Genomic DNA, 10,069 nt, shown 5'->3' on the forward strand with positions numbered 1-10,069 from the left:
CAGGTCGAGGCTGCGGTGGCCAGGAGTGGCCGCTGCACTCCAGTCTGGGCGACGGAGTGAGACTCCAACTCAAAAATAAATAAAATAAAATAAAATAAAATAAAATAAAATAATTTTAAAAAAGAAAAAAGGCATAAGGCTTGTATTATACAGTTATTACCATATAATACATAAAAGTAATAACTAAACAGGGTAGAACTGGCACAGAAAAAGACAGGTATATCAATAAAACAGAAGGAAAAGTCTAGAATAAAGAAGATATTTTCTCTTTTTTTGAGTTGGAGTCTCACTCTGTCACCCAGGCTGGAGTACAGTGGCATGCTCCCGGCCACTGCAGCCTTGACCTGCTGGGCTCAGGCGATCCTCCGGCCTCAGCCTTCCAAGTAGCCAGAACTACGGTCGCTCACCACCACACCCGGCTAATTTTTTTATTTTTTGTAGAGATGCAGTCTCGCCAAGTTGCTCAGGCTGGTCTCGAACCCTTGAGCTCAGGCAGTCCTCTCGCCTTGGCCTCCCAAAGTGCTGGAATGACAGGCTTAAGTCACCTCGACCAGCCAGGTGGTTTCTGATAAAGGCATCACACATCATTAGGGAAAAAGATAGATGAGTCTAGGGAATGACAAAAAGTTTCATCTTGATGGCCAATCTTACAGGTAGGGAGCGAGTGGCTGCTGAAGTTCTAGTTGGCTGTGAAGTCTCCTCTAGGTTTAGCTGGGAGTTCTGCATTTTGTTTTTTTGTTTTTAGGGTTTTTTTGAGTTGGAGTCTTACTCTGTCGCCCAGACCGGAGTGCAGGGGCCGCTCCCGGCCACCGCAGCCTCGCCTGCTGGGCTGCGGCGATCCTTCCGCCTCAACCTTCCGAGTAGCCAGAATTACAGGCGCGCGCTACCACGCCCGGCTGATTTTTTTTGATTGATTGTAGAGATGAGGTCTCGCCTGCCCAGGTGGGTCTCGAACCCGCGGGCTCAGGCAATCCACTCACCTCAACCTCCCAAAGGCGTGGGATTACAGGCTGAGCCACCGAGCCCGGATGTCATTTTTTATTTATTGTAGAGATGAGGTCTCGCCAAGTTGCCAAGGCGGGTCTCGAACCCACGGGCTCAGGCAATCCACTCACCTCAGCCTCCCAAAGGCGCGGGATTACAGGCTGAGCCACCGAGCCCTGCTGAGTTCTGCATTTGATTAGAAATGTCTTCCAGGGGCCCAGGAAGGGGAGACTGACTTCAGTGAGGCCACATGTTTGCCATTCCTAGATTATTCAGTAAATATCATTGGGACAAGGAGCCAGCAATTTGGGGAAAAAATTACAAGGTCTTTCCATCATACATGCCCAAGCAATCTTCAGATGGATTCGATTTAAATAATATTTTTAAAATGGAAACATAAAATACTAGAAGAAAAATGAGGAAATCCTGAAAAACAACTATTGCAGTTAGGGAAGGACTTCCCAAGAGTGATTTTAAAGACAGAAGTCATAAAGTTAAAGATTGATAGATATAGCTGCTTAAGTCATAGACATTGCAGCAGAACAGAAATGAAAAGGAAACTGACAAATTAAGGAAAAAAATGCAATATATATGATGAAGTGTTAGTATTTTACTATATAATGAGCTTCTTAATCAGTAAGAATAATATGCACACCCCAATAGAAAAAGGCAATGATGTGACAGGCAATTTGCTGAAGGAGAAATGCCAACAGCTGAGAAATAGAATCAATTTCTTTTTACTCACTAGTAATCTAAAGAATGGAAGTTAAAACAACGTCACAATATTTTTCTCACCTGCCAGACTGGCAAAGAAAAATTTCCAGTGTGGTTAAGGACCTGGGAAACACTACCAAAATGGAGAAAATACCAGCTAACGGGCCTCATCACGTTGGACACAAAATCTACTTTGTAATGGTTTACAATTACCATTTGCAGAAAGCAGGCAAGCAGTAGAGGGTGGCACTTACTGGAGAGATCTGCAAACTTGAGAAAGGAGAAGATCTCTGTAGCTAAACTATAATTCTGCAAATTTGTGGTTAGTGAGAATATCCTGCCAGACTGTTAAATTCTAGTTTCTCTTTCTTATTCGAAAATGTCCCTTCTGAGGAAATATGGGTTGTGAATGCTTAGGCTGTTTTCCTCTAACAAAGCTTCAACTTCTTGGATACTCAAATCCCTTGCTAAAATTTTAGGTATAAACTGGTCCCACCTCAGGGTACAGGGAGAGCTCCCTGTTGGGTACCATGGTGTTGGCCTGAGGCCGGGAGGCCCACCCAGATAGGCCACCTCAACTCATCTGAGCAACAGGCGACTCTGATCTCCAGCAGCCTTCCAATCAGGCGGGACCATGACATAGAATAAGATCCACTTTTGTCACCTTGTTCTGGGTTAGCGGGAGCTTTCTCTCCAAGGTGATTTGGATGGCAAGTGTTTTGGGATGGTGTCATCAAAGACCATCTCTATTCTGGTTCAAATGTGATTTCACTTTTGTTGTGAAATACACCAATAATCAACAGAATAAAAATGGGAAGGTTTTATTAGTAATACAAAAGTACAGATGCCTCCTGATAACTTTCCTAGGCCATAGAGGCACATTCACACACTACTAGTGGACAGCTTATTTGACTTTGGATAGGGCAAAAGGAAAGAATGAATCTATTAAAAATAGTGATAGACTTCCTATTTACAAAAATAATAATAAAAATCTCTCCCAGATCAAAAATGTTTTCAGCCAGGCGTTGGTGGGTTAATGCCTGTAATACCAACACTTTGGGAGGCTGAGGTGGGAGGATTCCTTGAAGCCAGGAGTTCAAGACCAGCCTGGGCAATGTAGTGAGATATCATCTCTACAAAAAAAAAAAAAAAGCTGGCCATGGTGGCATGTGCCTGTAGACCCGGCTACTCAGGAGGCTGAGGCAGGAAGATCACTTGTGCCCAGGAGTTCAAGGTTGTAGTGAGATATGATTTTGCACCACTGCATTCCATCCTGGGTGAGAGAGTGAAAACCTGTCTCAATCAATCAATCAATCAATCTAAATATATATATATATATTTTTTCAACATTCATGACAAAGAGCTAATATCCTGAACATAAAACGTGCTCTTACAAGTAAAAGATGCCCCACTGCATCCAGGAGGAAAACATGCAAAAGATGTGAAAAAAAATGGTGTAGCATTGTTTTACTTTTCATTCCTTGAGTAAAAAGAAATTTTACATATTTATTTATTTATTTATTTATTTATTTATTTATTTATTTAGAGTTGGAGTCTCACTCTGTCACCCAGACTGGCGGAAGGATCACCCGGCCACCGCAGCCTCGACCTGCTGGGCTCCAGCGATCCTTCCGCCTCAGCCTTCCGAGGAGCCGGAACTACAGGCATGCGCTACCACGCCCGGCTGATTTTTGATTTATTGTAGAGATGAGGTCTCGCTGCCCAGGCGGGTTTCGAACCTGCAGGCTCAGGCAATCCACTCACCTCGGCCTCCCAAAGGCGCGGGATTACAGGTTGAGCCACCGAGCCCGGCTATTTATTTATTTTTATTTATATTTATGTTTTTGAGCTAATTTGTTGATTTTTTTTTTTTTTTGAGTTGGAGTCTCACTCTGTCGCCCAGACTGGAGTGCAGTGGCCACTCTCGGTCACCGCAGCCTCAACCTGTTGGGCTCTGGTGATCCTTCCGCCTCAGCCTTCCAAGTAGCTGGAAATACAGGCACGCGCTGTCACACCCGGCTAATTTTTTTGATTTATTGTAGAGATGAGGTCTCGCCAAGTTGCCCAGGCGGGTCACGATTATTTTCTTATTTATGTACAAAGGCAATTCATTAAAAAAAGATATAAATGCAAAGATCATGAAAAAAGGCTCAATATTATTAGAAATTACAGGATGCAAATTAAAATCACAAAGAGATCTTGCGTTTTGCTTAACAAATTAGCAGAGGTTAAAAAAGAAAGAGGATGCCCAGTGCTCATGAAGGTGCAGGAAAAAAGGGCACAGTGGGGAGAGCACACTGAGGTACAGTCTGTCTGTAGAGTAGCATTTCCCAAAGAGTTGTCAGGGACCCCTGGGGCTCCCTGAGATCCTTCGTTGGAACTGAGAGGTCAAAACTATTTTCCTAGTTATACCAAGGTGTTATTTGCCTTGCTCATGCTCCTTCACTCACTGGCATGGAGTACAGTTTTCCAGAGGCTACATGATTAGTGATATTACAAAAGATTGATTGCAGAAACAAATATGAGACCTGACTCCAGTGTATTGTATGGCCAGCCATTAAAGAGAAAAATTGCAAAAATGCTGGCCGTGTGTAGTGGCTCATGCCTGTAATCCCAGCACTCTGGGATTACAGACGCAAAACAAACAACAACAAATAAAAATATTTGCAAACAATGCCACCTTTCTCCCTAAGTAATTTTTGCTTTGGCAAATCGTTATTTACAGAAATATATCACCAGGTGAGGTGGCTCAAGCCAATGATCCCAGCATTTTGGGAGGGTGAGTCAAGAGGATTGCCTGAGCCCACGGGTTTGAGGTCAGCCTGGACAACTTGGCAAGATCTCATCTTTATCATGAGTCAAACAATTAGCTGGCCATGGTGTTCAACAACAACAACAACAACAACAACAAAAATAAATAAATAAGTAAATAAACACACAGACAAATAAAATAAAACATATATCACTTACATTAGCATTTAATGAGTTTATTATACTTATTTACAAATGAATTAATATATACATATTAAAAATTTTTGTATGCTTTAATTTCTTGTAGAGATGAGGTTTCGCCAAGTTGCTCAGGCTGGTCTTGAACCCCTGGGCTCAGGCAATCCTCATGCCTCTGCCTCCCAAAGTGCTGGGATTACAGGTCTGAGCCACCATTGCTGGTGTCTATGCTTTAATTTCTTTTCTTTTTTTGAGTTGGAGTGTCACTCTGTTGCCCAGGCTGGACTGCAGTGGCATGTTCCTGGCCACCGCAGCCTTGACCTGCTGAGCTCCGGCGATCCTTCTGCCTCAGCCTTCCAGGTAGCCAGAACTACAGGTACACACTACCCTGCCCAGCTAATTTTTTGATTTATTGTAGAGACAAAGTCTCACCATGTTGCCCAAGCTGGTCTTGAACCTATGGACTCAGGCAATCCTCTCACTTCGGCCTCCCAAGGTGCTGGGATTATAGGCTTGAGCCACCACGCCGGCCCTATGCTTTATTTATTTATTTATTTAAATTTATTTATTTTTTGAGTTGGAGTCTCACTCTGTCGCCCAGACTGGAGTGCAGGGGCCGCTCCCGACCACCGCAGCCTCGACCTGCTGGGCTCCAGCGATCCTTCCACCTCAGCCTTCCGAGTAGCCAGAACTACAGGTGCGCGCTACCACACCCGGCTGATTTTTTGATTTATTGTAGAGATGAGGTCTCGCTGCCCAGGCGGGTCTCGAAACCACAGGCTCAGGCAATCTACTCACCTCAGCCTCCCAAAGGCGCGGGTTTACAGGCTGAGCCACCGAGCCCGGCTTATGCTTTAATTTCTAAGACAGTGAATATGAATAGAAATAACCTACGTAAGCAAAATTCTCTTTAGGAACCTCAGTGCTCTTTCAGAGTCTAAGGGGGTCCTAGGACCCAAAAGTTGTTCTAGGTAGTGTGCATCAGAACCCTTGGAAATAAAGCTACCCTTTAATCCAGACTTTCCTCTTCTGAATAACTTTTTTTGAGACAGGGTTTCTCTCTGTTGCCCAGGCTGGAGTGCAGTGATATGATCCCAGCTACTGCAGCCCCAGTCTCCTGGGTTCAAAGGCTCCTCCTACTTCAGCCGTCTGAGTAGCTGGGACTACAGGTGAGGACCACCATACCCACCTGATTTTTTTTTCTCACTTTTTTTTTTTGCCCAGACCAGTCTCGAATCACTGGGCTAGTGATTCTCCTGCCTGGGCCTCCTAAAATGCTGGGATTACAGGCATGAGCCACTGTACCTGGGCCCTCTTTCAAATAACTTGTTCTAAGAAAATAATCAGGAGCCGAGCTCGGTGGTTCAGCCTGTAATCTCATGCTTTGGGAGGCTGAGGTGAGTGGATTGCCTGAACCCGAGGGTTCGAGACCCGCCTGGGCAACTTGACTAGACCTCATCTCTACAATAAATAAAAAATTAGCCAGGCATGGTAGCGTGCGCCTGTCGTTCCGGCTACTCGGAAAGCTGAGGCAGAAGGATCGCCGGTGCCCAGCAGGTCGAGGCTGCGGTGGCCAGGAGCAGCCACGGCACTCTAGTCTGGGCGACAGAGTGAGACTCCAACTCAAAAAAAAAAAAAAAAAAAAAAAGAGAGAGAAAATCAGAGATTCAACTCAAGATATTTTTATATGTATATTCACCACAGTATTATTTAAGACAGCAAAATGTGGCCAGGTGTGGTGGCTCAAGCCTGCAATCCCAGCACTTTGGGAGGCTGAGGCAGAAGGATCGCCCGAGCCCAACTGGTCGAGGCTGCGGTGGCCATAAACATGCCACTGCACTCCAACCTGGGTAACAGAGTGAGACTCCTACTCAAAAAAAAAGACAGTAAAATGTAAAAACAACCTAATGTCTACAAGGACATTAGGAGAGAGGTTAAAAAATAATTCATGGCTAATTACAATATTTATTGTAGTAAAAATACTCACCATGTATTAGGGAAAAAAATAAAATATAATGAAAGAAGTCTTTTCAACAAGTAGTGCTGAGACAATATCCATATGCAAAAGAATGAATTTCCTTATACCATGTGGAAAGATGAACTCAAAATGAATCAAAGACCTAAATCTAAGATCATAAAGATTTATACTTTTATTTTCTTCTAAGAGTTTTATAGTGTAAGAGCTAGAACTATAAAACTCTTAGAAGAAAACATTAGTATAAATCTTCATGACCTTAGATTAGGCAATAGTTTCTTAGATATGACAACAAAAGTACAAGCAACCAAAAAGGTCAAATAGATAAATTGGTCTTCACCAAAGTAAAAACTTCTGTGCGTCAAAGGACACTACCACCTTGTCTCTACAATAAATCAAAAAAATCAGTCGGGCATGACGGCACATGCCTGTGGTTCCAGCTACTTGGAAGGCTGAAGTAGATCACCTGAGCCCAGCAGGTCGTGGCTGTGGTGGCCATGAGCATGCCACTGCCCTCCAGCCTAGGCGACAGAGTGAGACTCCAACTCAAAAAAAAAAAAGAGAGAGTTAAGACAACTCACAGAATGGGTGAATATAATTGCAAATCATATATTGAATAAGGTTCTAAAATATAGAATATATAAACAACTTTTACAACTCAATAATAAAAAAGACAACTCAATTTTTTAAATAGGCAAAGGATTTGAATAGACATTTCTCCAGAGAAGATGTATAGGTGGCCAATAAGCAAATGAAAAGATGCTCAGTGATGGAAATGCAAGACAAAACCACAATGAGGAATCACTTTCCCCCTACTAGGCTGGCTATAGTTAAAAAATAAAGAATAAAAAAATTGCTGAGCACACTGGCTCACGTCTGTAATCCCAGCACTTTGGAAGTTGGAGGCGAGAGGATTGCCTGAGCCTGGGCTTGATGAGACCTCGTCTCTACAATGAATTTAAAAATTAGCCAGGTATGGTGGCACATGCCTGTAGCTCCAGCTACTCGGAAGGCTGAGGTGGAAGGATCACCTGAGTCCAGCAGGTCAAGGCTGGGGTGGCTGTGAGCATGCCACTGCCCTCCAGCCTGGGCCACAGAGTGAGACATGCACTCAAAAAAATTACCACGTAAACCAGCAATTCCACTTCTAGGTATATGCCGGTGAGAAACGGAAACACAGATTTGCACAAAAACTCGTTCACGAATGTTCTCAGCAGTATTACTCGTAACAGCCAAAAGGTGGAAACAACTCAAATGTCCATCCACTGATGAATGAATAATCAAAATGCAGTGTGGTCATGTGATGTCATGTAGTGCATGACCACACCACATTGGCATATGAGTATATTCAGCCCTAAAGAGGAAAGAAGTACTGACACATGCTACATCATGGGTGAATCTTGAAAATATTATGATAGGGTCGGGCTCCGCGGCTCAGCCTGTAATCCCAGCACTTTGGGAGGCCGAGGCAAGTGGATTGCCTGAGCCCGTGGGTTCGAGACCCGCCGGGCAGCTTGGCGAGACCTCGTCTCTAGAATAAATAAAAAGTATATATATATACACACATATATATATATACATGTGTGTGTGTGTGTGTGTGTGTGTGTGTGTGTGTATTATATATATAATGATAAATGAAAGAAGCCAGGTGTTAAAGGTCATATATTGTATAATTATATTAATTTACCTTTTTTTTTTTTTTTTTGAGTTGGAGTCTCACTCTGTCGCCCAGACCGGAGTGCAGTGGCCGCTCCCGGCCACCGCAGCCTCGACCTGTTGGACTCCGGCGATCCTTCCGCCTCAGCCTTCCGAGTAGCCGGAATTACAGGCATGCGCTACCACGCCTGGCTGATTCTTTGATTTATTGTAGAGATGAGGTCTGGCTGCCCAGGTGGGTCTCGAACCCGCGGGCTCAGGCCATCCACTCACCTCAGCCTCCCAAAGGCGTGGGATTACAGGCTGAGCCACCGAGCCCAGCTTAATTTACTTATTTATAGGGTAGTTGGTGTCTCACTCTGTCACCCAGGCTGAAGTGCAGTGGCATGATCACAGCTCACACAGCCTTGGCCTACTGGGATCAAGCGAGCCTCCTGCCTCAGACTCCCAAGTAGCTGTGACTATAGAAGCGTGCTACCACATCTGGCTAATTTTTTTTTTTTTTTTGAGTTGGAGTCTCACTCCATTGCCCAGGCTGGAGTGCAATGGCACACTCATGGCCACCCCAGCGTTGACCTGGGCTCAGGTAATCCTTCTGCCTCAGTCTTTCAAGTAGCTGGAACTACAAGTACACGCTACTGCACCTGGCTAATTAAAAAAAAAAATTTATTGTAGAGATGAGGTCTTGTCAAGTTACCCAGGCTGTTCTTGAACCCGTGGGTCAGGAAATCCCCTCACCTCTGCCTCCCAAAGTGCTGGGATTACAGGCTCGAGTCACCGTACCCGGCCCTGGCTAATTTTTAAAATTTTTTGTAGAGATAAGATCTTGCTATGTTGCCTAGACTGGTCCCAAACTTCTGGGTTTAAGCAATCCTCTTGCCTTGGCCTTCCAAACTGCTGGGATTACAGGTGTGAGCCACCACGCGCAGCCCCTTGTATAATTTTATTTATATGAAACGTCCAGAGTAAGCAAATCCATAGAGAGAGAAAGCAGATTAGTGCTTGCCAGAAACTAGGGGTGGGGACTTGGGGTAAAGGGGGATGGAAGTGACTGGTAACAGGTTCAGGGGTATGACATAAGACAATGGTGATGATTATACAACTTTGGGAGTATACTACCACTAAATTGTGTTTTTGAGTCAGAGTCTCACTCTGTTGCCCAGACTGGAATGCAGTGGCACGCTCCCGGCCACTGCAGCCTCGACCTGCTGGGCCCTGGCAATCCTTCCGCCTCAGCCTTCCAAGTAGCCAGAACTATAGGTGCGCACTACCACGCCCAGCTAATTTTTGATTTATTGTAGAGATGGGGTCACACCAAGTTGCCCGGGTGGGTCTCGAACCCGCAGGCTCAGGCTATCCACTCGCCTCAGCCTCCCAAAGTGCTGGGATTACAGGCTGAGCTACTGAGCCCAGCCTGGATTTTTAAAATATGTATTATATATTCATGTTATGTTCTATAAAGACATGTATTGAGTCTTGGGATAGGGGCTCACACTTGGAATCCTAGCACTTTGGGAAGCTGAGGTGAGAGGATCATTTGTGGTCAGGTGTTGGAAACCAGCCTGGGCAACATAGGGACACTCCAGTCTACAAAAAATTTAAAAATTAGCCAAGTGCAGTGGTACACAACTGTCGTCCCAGCTACTCAGGAGGCTGAGACAGGAGGATCACTTAAGCCTAGGAGTTGGAGGCTGCAGTGAGCCATGATCACCACTCTAGCATGAGTGGTATAGCGATGATCACAACACTGCACTCCAGTCTAGACAATCGGGGGGGGGGGGGGGGGGGGGG

This window comes from Carlito syrichta, unplaced genomic scaffold (genome assembly GCF_000164805.1).
Source record: "Carlito syrichta isolate Samal-C Ts95f unplaced genomic scaffold, Tarsius_syrichta-2.0.1 Scaffold305689, whole genome shotgun sequence".
Taxonomy (NCBI): Eukaryota; Metazoa; Chordata; class Mammalia; order Primates; family Tarsiidae; genus Carlito; species Carlito syrichta.